Source organism: Sapajus apella, unplaced genomic scaffold (genome assembly GCF_009761245.1).
Source record: "Sapajus apella isolate SASKATOON/1434 unplaced genomic scaffold, GSC_monkey_1.0 scaffold4, whole genome shotgun sequence".
NCBI classification, from domain to species: domain Eukaryota; kingdom Metazoa; phylum Chordata; class Mammalia; order Primates; family Cebidae; genus Sapajus; species Sapajus apella.
Window position 1 is genome coordinate 35322310 of NW_022436944.1, and position 17390 is coordinate 35339699.

Here is a 17390-nt window from a genome sequence, read left to right on the forward strand (position 1 = left end):
ACGTACAAGCGGGCGGGCACGGTCCCTGGGGTAAGGGGTTGGAGATTCGGCCACGCATTCCTGTAGACCGGCCGCCGGGTCGGCCCGAGCCGACCGGGACAGTCACGGCCGCTGTTCCCTAGGCGTTTAAGCGCTCTCTACAAAGTAGATAGGAGAAGCCGCTCCCATCGGGGCGGCCGTCACAATCTCAGCAGGCGACGTGAGGGCCGCGGAAGGAAGGGACGAGGTGTCCGTGCTCCAGCCTGCAGCACCGTGAGCAGCCTCCCGAGTCTCGCACCCTCACTTGCAAACCCCGGCACTGACTGACTGGTTCTTGCAGGGGCCGGTCATCGCGGGGCGACCTCCCAAAATTCTGTAAGGGATGTGCTTCAGTTACCATATATAATGAGAGAGCAAGGTTCAACCTCAGAGAGCTCCAGGGAGAACTAATCTTTTTCATTCGTTTGTAGTGTGTGGAACTAGGGAGAGGCTGGAACAGCAATTAGAAACCAGTCATAAAGTGACCGAAGCCAAAGAACAAGCACTTCTTCGCTCGCTGTACCTTTGTCCAGTGACAATGCCTTTTCACGTGAACTTGAACATTTCACTTGCTTGGCATCTCACCCAGACCCCTAATAAATGCTTTTTAATGAACGATTGGTTTTAATAAACCTTGGTGAGCCAGACACGTTGTTGAACAGAAGTCCCCTCACACCCATAACCACTAGAGGGCAGAGCTTCACCTGCCTGCTGGTTGGTGATCACCCTCCAGAGAACTCAAAAAAAAAACTTACTGTATGCTAGATGTGTTTTTCTCCATCAACACTTAGAAACTTAACAAATTTGCTTTTCATCTCAGATCCTGTAACATATCCCAGTGTGCTCTCTACCCACACGTTCAACATCAAAATTAACGGACGGGGTTGCCTGTGTTTCTGTATTTGTTCCCAAGTAAGTGGTACTAGACTAGGATGAAACGTTCTGTACCGCTTTCTAGATTTACCTTTCTTTTAAGAAATATTGAATTTTATTCAACGAGGTCACTTTTAAAGATGAACCTGTAAAAATCACTATCAAATAGATTTCTAGTCTTAAGAGTTAGTATTTATGATCCACCTCTGGCTTGCACGGTCAGTAATTTTTGTCTACACAGTGACATAGCCTATGAGTTGTACAATGAATGTGCTCTCTCTTGTTCAATGTAATCAATTTGTAATGGTTATTACTGTACATATTCAATCTTGAAACAACAGTATTATATTTTAAAAAGCATCTAAGGTAGGGAATTACGCCATATAAACACTTTAATATTAACATATGCATTTACAAAATAGAAGGTAACTATACAGAATCTGATATTGGGTCACTTTAGCTGAAACATGTAAAGCAACTTTTCAGAACTATCTATTGTATTAATATACTACAATACTCTAGCATGGACATTGAATCTAAAACTCCTCCAAAAGATTTATGGCTCCATGGTTTATACCTAAAATGACTTAAACTGAAATTTTACTTTTGGTCGCCTAAATTATGAAAGTCATTGTTCCTATTACTAAGCTAAAAAAGAAACTGGTAAGATCAAGATCAGCTTTACCAAGAAGAATTGACCAAGACATCGTTTTATATAAGAAACTGCAAATTTTGATGTCTGAGGGGGTTCTGGAACCAATCCCCTGTGGACACTGAGGGATGACTATATACATACATATGTCATACACCCGTATGTGTATGTATATACAAACATACACACATACATATATATATATATTCATACACACATACACACTACCCTTCTTTCAAAAGATTGTAAGAATCTGGTAAAGTAAATGAACGCAGGTTGCAAATTATAAGCACTATAAAAGTATAAGATTATTATACAGAGAAACAAGCAAATGCCTCGAGTGTTAGGGAGCTACAATGAGATTGATGGCAATGAAACATGTCCAAGTTTCCTCTTATTGCTTCCATAGAAATCATAGATCTAAAAATTATTTCTACTCTCCTTTTGTCCTGGATATTTAACCTACAAAATTAAATGCATCTGATGCAAAAAGTGATCACATGAGCAAGAAGGGGAAATTTGTCAGGCTTCTTCACTTATGAGAAATATTACAAATGGGAAAGACTGAAGAATGGTTGTGATGTTCTAATTTTCTTTATACGGTGACTTATTCCACAGATGATGTGAGGCATCTTGTTTTTAATATAAAATTTGATAGCTGCATTTTTATAAACCTGGATGGCAAAAGAATATGTGGTTCTTTAGGGATTTAAAAATTAAAACTTGGAAAAAATTATTTTTAAAATCGTTCCTCAATTAATTAATGTCTTCTTTTAAAGGCTATTTTAATATTGTTTAAAGTACCAGAGGAATTTCACCTAGCTGCTAGAAAATAAATTGTCATTTTATCTTAAGCTGAACCTTTTATTTATTTATTTACTAACTTAAGAGACAGATTCACTGTCACTCAGGCTACAGTGCAATGGTGCCATTATAGTACACTGCAATCTTGAACTCCTGAGCTCAACAGAGCCTCCCACCTCGGCCTCCCAAAGTGCTTGGGATTAGAGGCATGCACCACCATGGCTGGCAAAGTTGGACGTTTTAAAAACATATAAACATATATTTTAATTTTTTTTTTTTTTTGGAGTCGAGATGGAGACTTGCACTGTCACCCAGGGTTGAGTGCAGTGGTGCAATCTCAGCTCACTGCAACTTCCGCCTCCCGGGTTTAAGTGATTCTCCTGCCTCAGCCTCCTGAGTCCCAGATTACAGTCGCCCACCACCACACCCAGCTAATTTTTGTATTTTTAGTAGAGATGGGGTTTCACCATCTTGGCCAGGCTGATCTCGAACTCCTGACCTCGTAATCTACCTGCCTCGGCCTCCCAAAGTGCTGGGATTACAGGCATGAGCCACCGCACCCGGCCATCACTTTATTTTTATAAGCTAACCTACTCCAATAGAACAATGGAAATATTTTTCTTCCTACAGGATAAAGGACATGCTAAATGTCAAGTTTAGAGAAACATAGTTTTATTGCCAAGAGTGTTGTTTGAAATTAGTGCCTAACAAACATCTACCATTATTGCTATAAATCTGCCTAGTTCCATGTTTTAGCAGTGCTGGAAGAATAAAAGTTAGAAGCAAGAATAAAAATTGAAGGACTCATATGAGCTACTTGTGTTTGGTTGGTTTTAATAGCACCCAGATCCCCAAGTACTCTACAAATATTTCATCACTTACAAAATTCTGTAGCCTCTCACACTTGCTAACATTCTAAACATGAAATATTTGATGAAACTGAGAAGATGAAATGAGAGAACTTATACGCTTAATTTTTATTTTTAAAGAAGTTTATTTCAGATATGACACAGATGTGTCATACTTGGCTCAGATGAATGGAGAGAGTGTGTCATACTTGAAAGAAACTTCTTTAAAAATAAAAGAGCCAATGGTGATATTTGGGATCTCTTACATACTTTCAGTCTTCTGGATTAGATGTGAGTGTGGATGGGGTGCATGTGAAAATAAGAAAGGGGTAAGAGCAAAATGAGTGTGAGTCCCATGACCAAAAATCAACTCTGAACTTCATCATTTCCATGGAAAACAGACATACAATATTCCAAATTATATAAACTACAGGATTTGTTTTGATATGTGAATGTACCCATTTAAAAGAATATTTCATCTAGTTTCCAAACTATCATAATTCACCTCTGGCCCCAGAACACTTGACTGCAGTAAATATGTAACAAAGACCTGTTAAATAAATGGATAACCTGAAAAATGTTTATCATAAGTATTTTTTGTTGAATAACAATCTACTTGCTTCCTATGATCAAACTAAAATCCAAGCTTCTACTTTCCTATAAAACAAAGAGGAGTTAAGGGATTTTAAGAAGTTTAATGATCTGGTGCAGCTCATACCTGTAATCTCAACATTTTGGGAGGCTGAGGCAAGAAAATTGCATGAGCCCAGGAGTTCAAGACCAGGCTGAACCACATAGTGAGACCCTGTCTTTACAGAAAATAAAACATTAGCTGGGTGCAGTGGCACACACCTGTGGTCCCTGATACTCAGGCAGCTGGGGTGAGAGGATGGCTTGAGCCCAGGAGGTCGAAGCTGCAGTGAACTGTAATCACGCCATTGCACTCCAGCCTGGCGGACAGAGCAAGAACCTGTCTCAAAAAAAAAAAAGTTTTAAAAATGAACCTACATCTCCAAAAACCACAAAGGGATTAACTAGGACAACATTATCTGAATGGGAATAAGTTCTAATTGTTGTAAGAAGTGCTCAATATTGAGCACTGCCTAGAGCAGATAAAATTGCACACATGCAGATTTTGAGCCAAGGTAACCATTTGAAATTAAAAGATAACAATGTTGAGGCGGTTGTTTCCATGCATTTGAGAAATTTTAGCTGATCCTGTGCTTTGGATTTTGATGGCATGCATATTAGTGACTGACAAAAAGCATTATATGTTAGGTCGTCGAATACATCATTTCATTAAACTATGAGAAAACAAAAACAAAAATCAATTACTGGTGGGGCCACTGTATTGAGTTTGCACATTCTCCCTGTGTCTACATGGGTTTTCTCCAGGCATTCTGGTTTCCTCTCATATCCCTAAGTTGTGTATGTTGGGTTAATTAATACGTCTAAATTGTCCCAGTGTGAGTGTGTGTATCCTGTGATGGAATGGCATCCTGTCCAAGGTTGATTCCTGCATTGAGTGCTGAGATGCCAGATAGGCTCAGGTTTCCTACAACCCAGAACTGAAATAACTGGGTAAATAACTACCTTATTTGTTTTATTAATCTTTCTTAAATTTATGTATAACTCGTATTTATTTCATTGTCTAATATTTGAAGTGTTTTGGAGAGCAGAGCAAGATGGCAGAATAGAAGCCTATACCATTGATAACCCCCAACAGGAGCACCAAATTTTAACAACTATCTTCATACTGGAAAGCACCATCACAAGAACCAAAAATCAGAGTACCTGGTTTTACATTTATATCATTGAAGAGAGTAGGAGAGCTAGTTTTAAATCACCAATACCACCCCTCCACCATAACCTAGCAGCAGCCATGCTACACAAAGAGTCTCTGCACTTGGAGGAGGGAGAGTACAGTGACTAGGGATCTTTCTATTAAACTCAGTGCTGCCATGTCACAGTGGAGAACAAAGCCATGCTAGCTCAGCCAGCACCCATGCATGAAGTGAACATTTGGTCCATACCCAGCCAGAGGGCAATGGCCCATCCCAGTAGTCAGAACTTGAGTTTTTGGCAAGCCTCACCACCATGGGCCAAAGTGCTCTGGGGTTCTAGGTAAACTTGAAAGGCTCTCTAGAACCCAAGGATTGTAGTTCCTGGGCAACTCCTAGTGCTGGGTTGGGCTTAGAGCCACTGGACTAGGGTGGTACATGACCTAGGGAGACACCAGCCAGGGAGCCTAAGGGAGTGCTTTTGCCATCCTTCCCCCAACCCCAGGCAGCACAGCTTGAAGCAACAAAAGTGACTCCCTCCCTCTGCTTATGAAGAGGAGAGCAAAGAGTAAAGAGGAATTTGTTTTCCATCTTGGATACCAGCTCAGTCACAGTAGGATATGGCACGGGGCAGTCATGAGGCCCCCATGCCAAACCCTAGCTCATGGATGACATAGCTAGACCAACATGGGCCAAAAGGTAACCCACTGCCTTCAAGGGAAGGATCCACACCTGGCAGGATTCATCACCGGTGACTAAAGAGCCCCTGGGCCCTAAATAATCAGCAGCAATACCCAGGTAGTGCACGATGGCATGGGCCTTGCATGAGACTCTGAGACATGGCTTCAGGTGAGACCCAGCACATTGCCAGCTATGGTGGCTATGGTGAGAGACTCCTTCTGCTAGAGAAAAGCAGAGGGGAAAGTAAAAAGGACTTAGTCTTGCACCTTAGATACCAGTTCAGTCAGAGGGGTGCAAACCAACAAGTGGGCTCTTGAAGTCCCTGATCCCAGGCCTAACATCTTAGATGGCACTTCTCAACCTCCCCAAGGCCAGAGGGGAGCCCAGTGCCCTGAAGGGTATGTCACAAGCCTGGCAGCATTCACCACAAGCTGACTGAAGGTCCTTTGGGCTTTAAGTGAATATCAGTGGTGGTGTGGAAAACCACCCATGGCCCAGTGGTAGTGGCTGCCACAGGGAGAGGCTCCTCTTCCTGTGGAAAGGGGAGAGAATAGCAGGAAGGACTTTGTATTGTGGTTTAAGTGCCCCCTTAGCTGCAGTAGAATAGAACATCAGACAGACATGTAAGGTTTTTAACTGCAGTCCCTAGCTCCCATACAGCATATCTGGACCCCCCAGGGGCTGTAGGAAACTCACTGCCCTGAAGGCAGTGAAGGAAACAAACCTGGCTGGCTTCTCTACCTGCTAGTGGTAGAGCCCCAGGGACTTGAGTGAACATAGGTAGTACCTAGGTAGTAATTACAGAGAACCTTGGGCAAGACCTAGTGCTGTGCTGGTTTCAGGTCTAACCCAGCACAGTCCCAGTGATGAGGGACGGGAGGATGGCATGTCACCCCACCCCCAGCCCTATGCAGCTTAGCACAGAGACAGAGATTTCATTTGTTTGGGAGAAAGTAAGGGAAGAGAACAAGAGTCTCTACCTTGAAATACAGAGAATTCTTCAGGGCTTTATCTAAGACCACTAAGGTAGTACTTCTACAAGTCTGCGAGAACCATGGCATCACTGGGCTTGAGGTGCCCCCTAAGGCAGCTATGGCTTAGATCACAACACCCCAGTTCTTTCAAATACCTGAAAAGCCTTCCCAAGGAAGATGGGTACAAACAAGACCAGACTGAAGACCACAATAAATACCTAACATTTCAATGCTCAGACACCAAAAAACATCAGTACCATGCAGGAAAAAATGACCTCACCAAATGATTTAAATAAGACACCAGGGACCAATCCAGGAGAAAAAGAGATATGTGACCTTTCAGACAGTTCAAAATAGCTCTTTTTAGGAAACTCAAAGAAATTTGAGATGACAGAGAAGAAATTCAGAATTTTATCAGATAAATTTAATAAACAAATTGAAGTAATTAAAAGAAGCAAAACTTGTGGAGTTGAAAAATGCAATTGGAATACTAAAGAATGCATCAGAGTCTCTTAATAGCAGAATTGATCAAGCAGAAAAAATAGCATGAAGAAAGTCTATTTGAAAATACACAGAGAAGACAAAAGAAATAAGAATAAAAGAGAATGAATCATGCCTATAAGATCTAGAAAATAACCTTTAAGTTATTGGCCTTAAAGAGGAGGTAGAGAAAGAGATGGGGATATAAAGTTTATTCAAAGGGATAATATCAGAAAACTTCCTAAGCCTAAAGGAAGATATCAGTACTCAAGTATAAAAAGATTGTAGAACACTGAGCAGATTTAACCCAAGGACTACCCCAAGGCATTCAATAATCAAACTCCCGAAAGTCAAGGGAAAAGAAAGGATCCTAAAAGCAGCAAAAGAAAAGAAACAAATAAAATAAAATGGAGGTCCCATATGTCTGGCAGCAGACTTTTCAGTGGAAATCTTACAGGCCAAGAGAGAGTGTTGTGACATATTTAAAGTGCTGAAGGAAAAAACTAACAAACATTTATTGTAGAATAGTATATTTGGTGAAAATATTCTTCAAGCATGAAGGACAACTAAAGACCTTCCCAGATCAACAAAGCTAGCTATTCATCAATGCTAGACTTGTTCTTAAAAAAATGCTAAAGAGAGTTCTTCAACCTGAAAGACAAAGATGTTAATGAGCAATAAATTATCTATATGAATATGTACAACAAACCCTCATGACGTATCTTTATGTAACAAACCTTCATGTGTACCCCCAAACCTAAAATAAAAATTTTTTAAAAATCATTTATATGTACAAGACTCACTGGTAATAGTAAACACATAGAAAAATCACAGATTATAACTGCAAAAACAAACTGTAATTGTGGCATGTAAAGTAGAAAGTCTAAATGGTGAACGAATCAAAAATGATAACTACAACAACTTTTCAAGACGTACTACAATAAGACATAAAGAGAAACAAGAAGTCAGGGCACGGCGGCTCATGCCTGTAATCCCAGCACTTTGGGAGGCCAAGGCAGACCGATCATGAGGTCAGGAGTTTGAAACCAGCCTGACCAATATGGTGAAACCCCGTCTCTACTTTAAAAATACAAAAATTAGCCAGGTGTGGTGGCATGTGCCTGTAATCCCAGTTACTCAGGAAGCTAAGGCAGGAGAATCACTTGAACCGGAAGGCAGAGTGTGCAGTGAGCCAAGATCGTGCCACTGCACTCTTGTCTGGGCAACAGAGTGAGACTCCGTTTCAAAAAAAAAAAAAGAAAGAAAGAAAAATAAGAAGTTAAAAAGCAGGGGGACGAAGGTAAATGTAGAGTCTCTATTAGTTTTCTTCTTGCATGATTTGTTGTTTATGTAATCAGTTTTAAGTTGTCTTAAGTCTAAAATAATGGGTTATAAGATAGTATTTGCAAGCCTTATATTGAAAAGCATACAACAGACACAAAAACTATAAGAAGCAAGAAATTGAATCATACCACCAGAGAAAATCACCTTCACTAAAAGGAAGAGAGGCGGAAGGAAAGAAGGAAAGGAAAACCATAAAACAACCAGCAAACAAATAACAAAATGGTAAGAGGAAGTCTCTACTTAGCAATAAAAACATCAAATGCAATTGCACAAAACTCTCCAACCAAAAGACACAGAGTGTCTGAATGGATTAAAAAACAGACCCAATGATCTATTATTTATAAGAAACACACTTCACCTATTAAGATACATATGGGCTGAAAATAAAAGGATGGAAAATGATATTCCAAGCTAATGGAAACCAAAATAAAGCAGAAGTAGCTATACTTATATCTGACAAAATTAATTCCATGACAAAAATTGTAAGAAGAGACAAAGAAGGTCATCATATAATGATAAAGGGATTAATTCAGCAAGAGGATATAACAATTATAAATATAAATGTACCCAAGACAGGAGCACCCAGATATATAAAGCTAATTTTATTAGCGCTAAAGAGAGAGATAGGCCTCAATACAAAATAGCTGGAGACTTCAACCCTCCATTTTCAGCATTGGACAGATCTCCCAGACAATTAACAAACATCAGACTTAATCCGCACTGTAGACCAAATGGACCTAATAGATATTTACAGAACATTTCATCCAATGGCTGCAGATTACACATTCTTCTCAACACATGGAGTAGTCTCAGGGACAGGCCATATGTTAGGTCACAAAAGAAGTCTTAAACATTTCCCAAAAAAAAGAAATAATATCAAGCATCTTATCTAACAACAATGGAATAAAGCTAGAATTAATAAGGAGGAATTTTGGAAACTATAGAAATACATGGAAATTCAAAAACATGCTCCTGAATGACCAGTGGGTCAATAAAGAAATTAAGGAGAATAGGTGTAGTGACTCACGCCTATAACCTCAACACTTTGGGAGGCCAAGGCAGACAGATCAACTGAGGTCAGGAGTTCAAGACCAGCCTGACCAACATGGTGAAATCCTGTCTCTACTAAAAGTACAAGAATTAGCTGGTTATGGTGGCTGGCACCTGTAACCCCAGCTATTCGTGAGGCTGAGGCAGGAGAATTACTTGAACCTGGGAGGGAGGCAGAAGTTGCAGTGAGCTGAGATGACAGGAAAAAAAAAAAAAAAAAAAGGAAAAAAAAAAAGAAAAAAATTAAAAAGGAAATTGGAAAACTTATTGAAACAAACGATAATGGAAACACAACATACCAAAACGTATCAGATATGGCAAAAGAGGGAAGTTTATAGCTTTAAGTGCTAAGAAGGAAGTTTATAGCTTTAAGTGCTAAGAAGGAAGTTTATAGCTTTAAGTACCTACATCAAAAAGAATAAAGAGGGCTGGGCGTAGTGGCTTAGCACTTTGGGAGGCCGAGGTGGGCGGATCACTTGAGGTTAGGTCAGGAGTTTGAGACCAGCCTGGACGACATGGCAAAACCCTGTCTCTACTAAAAATACAAAAGTTAGCTGGCCATGGTAGCAGGTGCCTCTAATCCCAGCTCTTTGGGAGGCTGAGGCAGGAGAATCACATGAGCCTGGGAGGCAGAGGTTGCAGTGAGCAAAGATCACACCACTGCACTCTAGCCTAGGCAAAAGAGCAAAACTTTTGTCTCAAACAAAAAGAAAGACTTCAAATAAATATCCTAATGATGCATCTTTTAAAAAATTTAAAAAGCAATAGTACATCAAACCCAAGATTAGTAGGAAAAAAGAATAAAGATCAGAGCAGAAATAAGCTTGAAATGAAGAAAACAATAAAAATGTCAATGAAACAAAAAGTTAGTTTTTTGAAAAGATGAACAAAACTGACAAACCATTGGCCAGACTAAGAAAGAAAAAAAGGGAAAAGACCCAAATAAATAAAACCAGAGATGAAAATAAAAACATTGCAACTGATACTATAGAAATTCAAAGGATTAGTGTCAGTATGATCAACTATATGCTAATAAATTGGAAAATTTAGATGAAGTGGATAAATCCCTAGACACATACAACCTACCAAGGTTGAACCACAAAGAAATCCAAAACCTGAACAGACCAAAACAAGTAACAAGCCATAATAAAAAGTCTCCCAGCAAAGAAAAGCTTGGGACCTGTTGACTTCACTGCTGAATTCTAGCAAACATTTAAAGGAGAACGAATACCAGTGCTACTCAAACTATTCCAAAAAAAAATAGAGGAGGAGGGAATACTTCCAAACTCATTCTACAAGGCCAGTGTTACCTGATACAGAAAACAAAGACACATCCAAAAAAAAAAAAATCTACAGGCTGGTTTCTCTGATGAATATTAATGCAAAAATCCTCTACAAAATACTAGCAAACCAAATTCAACAATACCTTAAAAACATCATTCATCATGACCAAGTGAGCTTTATCCTCGAGATGCAATGATGGCTCAACATATGCAAATCATGAAGATAATGAGTAGAATGAAGGTTACCAGAGGCTGGGAAGGGTGGTGGGGACAGGGGTAGGAGGTGGGGATGACAAATAGGTACAAAAAATTTAGTTAGAAAGAATAAATAAAACCTAGTATTTGCTAGCACGACAGGGTGACTATAGTCAATAATAACTTAATTTAACTTTTTTTTTTTTTTTTTTTTTTTAAAGAGAGTCTCACTCTTTTACCAGGCTGGAGTGCAGTGGCACGATTTCGGCTCACTGCAACTTCCATCTCCCTGGTTCAAGCGATTCTCCTGCCTCAGCCTCCTGAGTAGCTGGGATTACAGGCACACACCACCATGCCTAGCTAATTTTTGTATTTTTAGTAAAGACAGGGTATTACCATGTTGGCCAGCATGGTCTTGATCTCCGGACTTCGTGATCCTCCCACCTAGGCCTCCCAAAGTTTTGGGATTACAGACATGAGCCACTGTGCCTGGCCAATTTTATATTTTAAAATAATTAAAACAGTACAAATAGATCATTTGTAACACAAAAATAAAAGCTTGAGATGTGATTGTAACACATTGCATGCCTGTATCAAAATCTCATACATAAACATAATATACCTAAATAAAAATTTTAAAATAAGATTCTCAAGCAAATCTGCTTTAGGAAAAATACAAATAACAGTTGGAAAAAGGTGAAACTTGACCAAAAAATAAAAGTGAAAGTTGAAAAAAAGTATTTTGGTCCTTATTTAGAATTCTAGTGATGTGTTTGTGACTGACCAGAAATACGCCATGGGAACTTTAACTCTTGTTTATATCAATTAGCCTATGGTAAAATTGATTTTACTTTAATATTTTTTTTTTTTTGCTTAAAGTCACAGTTTCCAAGAACCTATCAACAACATTACACGAGGACCTACTGTTATTTCCAGCACTGTCTTTAGTCATTACCTTAGAGATCAATGAATTTCCCCTTGATTTCTGGACAAGACAGCTAGGAGGTTATGTAGAAGCAACAGGTCTTAAAATAGGTGAGTAACTTAAATTGCCACTGGCCAATATCTTCTACCAACTTTGAAAGCTTTGCTGATGGGTTGGTCGTTTTAAGTAGTTGAAACAGTGGGACAAATTCTATATCACATCTGTAGGCCTCTGGCTGTGTTTGCATTAATAGCTTCCTCCTTCCATTTAAATGCTTTATCAATTTCATATCAGAAACATTTTCAATCTCACTTTATTGTGCTGCACACTGGGATGTGAGAGAGCTTTGGGAAAGGTTGCATTTCTTCATACCTCCAAAATGGTGCATTTTACACTTAAAAGTTGTCTATCCCCAAAACTGCTAGAAGTCAGATATTTTCTGCAAAGCTTGCATCTGTGTCTGAATTTGTCCCATGTCCTTCCAGGCCCCCTGCAGAAATCATCTCTCTCTACTGTGTTTCCTATTGTGCAAATAAATGAGAAAAAGTCACAAAATGCCATTATAATAATAAATTAGAAAGTGAGCTACAGAGCCCCAAGGCTTTATGAGAATCCTGCAGTTTAGCCCTGGACAATCATGCAAACAGACCACTACAACCACTGAGCATACTATGGGAAATATAGAATGCTTATCAATGAGATGCTTTTTGAAATAGATAATGAAAAAGGAGGAATTACACTTGGCAATATAGCTTGTGAGATAAATGATAGAGAAGGGTAATTACAAATTGGCAGGAAAGAGTTTTTGCAATACAAGCAAATTGTTCATCCTTTAGGTTAGAAAATTTATTGCTACAATAAAAGATCAAGTGGAAAATCGGATTAGAGGCTCTTGTAGTATGCCTTCAGACAACCTTATTTTTGCTTCCTTGGTTATAAAAGGTAATGCTTTTGTAGCCTATATCATATTTTAAATGTTTAATATTTCCAAATTTCCTATATTTAAGGGAATCAGAAAAATGAGTTTTGGAGGGTAAAACTTTCTATGAGTGGGAACAGATGAGCTGAAGTGAAAATTTGGGGTTTAAACTTGCCCAATCAGCTCTTAATTTGAACATCTGAATGCAAAACTATTTTCTGCAAAACTGCTACATCAACTACTAGAAATATTGGTATTCTAAATGAGCAGTGTCCCAGTCTAGAATATTTAACAGGAGGCTTACAAACTAAAAATGGCACCAGGCCCTTTGAGGTGAGTAAAGAGACCTCTAATTTTCTAATGATATTCTGTAATGATAATACTGTAATGGCAATTACAGTATATCTTTTAATGAATATCATAAGTCATCCTCAAACATCCATTCCCAGCCACCATCAAAACCTCTGCACTCCTCCCAGGGATCTGCTGTCACCACCACACCAAATGGGGTTAAAGAACCAGATCACCTGAGGCTTACTATCACTTCTGCCAGCAACCCAGACCACTCCAGCAATGAGGTCACCATGCACCCATGTGCTTCCCAGAGACCCAAGGATCATCTCCACTGCCATCCCCATCCAGCACAGCTTTCCCACAGCCTCCACAGACAATTGGAACCTAAGCCACTGAGGAGCTTGCAGACACCACTGATATTGATGACAGCAAAATAAATTACACAGAGACTATACTACTGCACCCACCCAGAATGAAACCTAAAGCACTCTACCCAACTGACATTACAAATACATCTATAGGAAAAAGTCTTTTTCTGTGAAAGATACCCCATAAAATTGGAAGAAAAACTGTTACACCAGGTGCACAGATATCAACATTGAGAAACAAAAAACATAAAAAAAGCAAGGAAATGTGACAGCACCAAAAACACCATGATTCTTCAGTAACAGAATCCCAAAGAAGAAAATGCATGAAATGCCTGAAAAGAAATTCAAAATAATTATCTTCAGAAAACTCAGTGAAATGCAAGCAAACACAGATAACAATACAAAAAAATCAAGAAAACAATTCATGATTTGAATGAAAAATCCAACAGAGAGTTAGATTTCATAACAAAAAACAAATATTAAAACTGAAGAACCCAATGAATGAAATAAACAATACTTACATAGTTTGAAATAGCTAGAAAGTGTATGTTGAATGCTCCCAACAGAAAGAAATTGCAAATGTTTAAGATGATGGATATGTTAATTGCCTTAATCTGATCACAATACATTACATATATGTATCCAAACATCACTATTTACCTCATGAATGTGTACAATACTCACTCATCAATTAAAAAATAAAATGTAAAAAAAAAAAAAGAAATAATACAATCAACAGCTTCAACAATAGACTAGATCAAACAGAAGAAAGGGTTTGAGAACTCTAAGACAGACTTTTTAAATAATGTGCTCCAACAAAAAAAGCAAAAAGAATAAAAAAGAATTAAGGAAGCCTATATGACATATGGGACATATTTTGGCAAAGAAATATTTTCATTTTGAAAGTTCCAGAAGGAAAATAGATGGTTAAAAGCATAGAAAACCTATTTAATAAAATAATAGCTGAAAACTTCCCAAATCTTAGGAGAGATATAGACATCCAGTTACTTGAAGCTCAAAGATCTCCAAATAAATTAATCACAAAAAGGTCCTATTTGAAATGCATTATAGTTATATAACTATAGTTATAGTTTGAAGAAAGAATTCTGAAAACAGCAAGAGATAAGCATCAAGTCAGATGTAAAGGAATCCCCATCAGACTAATGGCATATTTTCCAGCAGAAATCTTACAGGCCAGGAGAGAGTGGGATAATATATTCCAAGTGTTGAAAGAAAGAAATTGTCAGCCAAGAAATATCATACCCAACAAAGCTAACTTTCAGAAATGAAGGAGAAATAAAGTATTTCCCAGAAACCAAAAACAGGAAACTCATCAATACCCTTCCAAAAAATGCTTAAGAGAGTCCCACATTTGGAAGCTAAAGGACAATATCTACCATCATGAAAACACACAATAATGTAAAACTCACTGGTAGAACAAATACAAGAATAAGAAAGAGGAAGGAACTAAACCTTGTCACTACAGAAAATCATCAAACTGCAAAGAAAAACAATAAGAAAGAAACAAAGGGTACACAAAACATTCAGAAAACAATTAACAAAATGACAGAGGTAAGTCCTCGTTTATCAATAACAACCTTGGGGCTAAACAGTTTAAATTCCCCCAATTAAAAGATATAGATTGGCTGAATGAATAAAAAAAACCAAAATCCCACTTTATGCTGCCTACAAGAAACTTGTGTCACCTGTAAAAACAGACTAGACTCTGAGTGAAGGAATGGAAAAATGCATTACACACAAATGAAAACCAAAAGTATGTAGGAGTGTCTATACTTATATCAGACAAAAAGATTAGGCAAGATAAGTAAACAAAGACCATTGAAATTGGAAAAGAGGAAGTTAAATTGTCCCTGTTTGCAGATAACATGATCTTGTATACAGAAAAACCTAAATACTCCACCAAAATACTTTTGAAACTAATAAATTCAGTAAAGTTGTAGGACACAAAATCAACATACAAAAACTGGTAGCATTTCTACATGCCAATAACAACAACAAAAAGAAATCAAGAAAGTAATTCCATTTATGCTAGCTACAAAAAAATATTTAGGAATAAATTTAACCAAGGAGATGAAAGACTTCTGCAATGAAAACTACAAAACACTGATGAAATAAATAGTAGAGGACACAAAAACAATGGAAAGACATCCTATGCTCATGAATTGAAAGAAGTAATATTGAGGCCGGGCATGGTGGCTCAAGCCTGTAATCCCAGCACTGTGGGAGGCCGAGGCGGGTGGATCACGAGGTCAAGAGATCGAGACCATCCTGGTCCCCCGTCTCTACTAAAAATACAAAAAATTAGCTGGGCATGGTGGCGTGTGCCTGTAATCCCAGCGACTCAGGAGGCTGGGGCAGGAGAATTGCCTGAACCTGGGAGGCGGAGGTTGCGGTGAGCCGAGATCGCGCCATTGCACCCCAACCCGGGGAAAAAAAACAAAAACCCCAAAAAAAAAAAAAAAAAAAAAAAGAAAGAAAGAAAGAAGTAATATTGTTAAAATGACCATTCACTCAAGCTACAGATTCAATGCATTTCCAATTAAAATACCAATGACATTCTTCATAGAAATAGAAAAAACAATCTTAAAATTCACATGGAAACACAAAAGATCCTGAGGAGCCAAAGCAATCCTAAGCAAAAAGAACAAAGCTGAATGCATCACTCTATCTGGCTTCAAAATACAACACAAAGCTTTAGTGACCAAAATAGCATGATATTGGTATAAAAACAAATACAAAACAAATGGAACAGAATAGAGAACCTAGAAATGAATCCGACAATTTACAGCCATTTAATTTTCAGAAAAGGAGCCAAGAACATACTGTAAAGAATAATGTATAAGAACATTATTTTCAATAAATGCTGTTGGGAAAACTGGTTATTCACATGAAAGAAGACTGAAATTAGATCCCTAGCTCTCAGAATATATAAAAATGAAACCAATATGGATTAAATAATTAAATATAAGACTCAAAGCTCTAAAACTAGTAGAAGAAAACAGGGAAAATACTTCAGGACATTGGTCTAGGAAAAAAATTTGGGGGTAAGACTTTAAAAGCACAAGCAACAAAAATAAAAATAGGCAAATGGGACTATATCAAACTAAAAGCTTCTGCACAACAAAGAGTATCATCAACAGAGTGAGAGACAATCTGTAGAATGGAAGTAAATATTTGCAAACTATTTACCTGACAAAATATCCAAGGTATACAAGGAACTCAAAAAAATCAACAACTCAAAAAACCCCCAAATATTTTGATTTTCAAATAGGCAGATGATCTGAAGACATTTCTCAAAAACAGACAAGCAAACGGCCGACAAGTATATATATATATAATCAACATTGCTAATCAACAGGGAAACACAAATCAAAACCACGATATCACCTCACACTTGTTAGAATGACTATGATCAAAAAGACCAAAAATAACAAATGCTGGTGAGGATACAGAGAAAAGGAAACTCATACAATATTAGTGTGATTGTAAATGAGTACAGCCATTATGGAAAACAGTATGGAAGTTCCTCAAAAAACTAAAAATAGAACTACCACATGATCCAACAATCCTGCTACTGGTACCTAGCCAAAGAAAAGGAAATCAGTATATTGAAGAGGTATCTGTACCCCCATGCAACATTATCCACAATAGCCAGGATAATGGGATCAAACTACAAGTCCATCAACAAATGAATGGATAGAGAAAATGTGGAATATATACACAATAGAAAACAATTCAGTCATAAGAATTAACTCCTGTCATTCATGGCAATGTGGATGAACCTGGAGGACATTAGGTTAAGTGAAATAAGTCAGGCACAGAAAGATAAATACCACAGTTCACACCCATATATGAGCTCAACAGTTGAGCTCATAGAAGC

The 17390-nt window shown here is 38.0% G+C and overlaps 1 protein-coding gene across 4 annotated transcripts in view; it reads right to left on the reverse strand.

The window, feature by feature from the left end:
* The window catches only part of ATP2C1 (ATPase secretory pathway Ca2+ transporting 1), a 165313-nt gene that overhangs the window by 126944 nt on the left and 20979 nt on the right, over positions 1-17390 (reverse strand). The window lies entirely within an intron of this gene.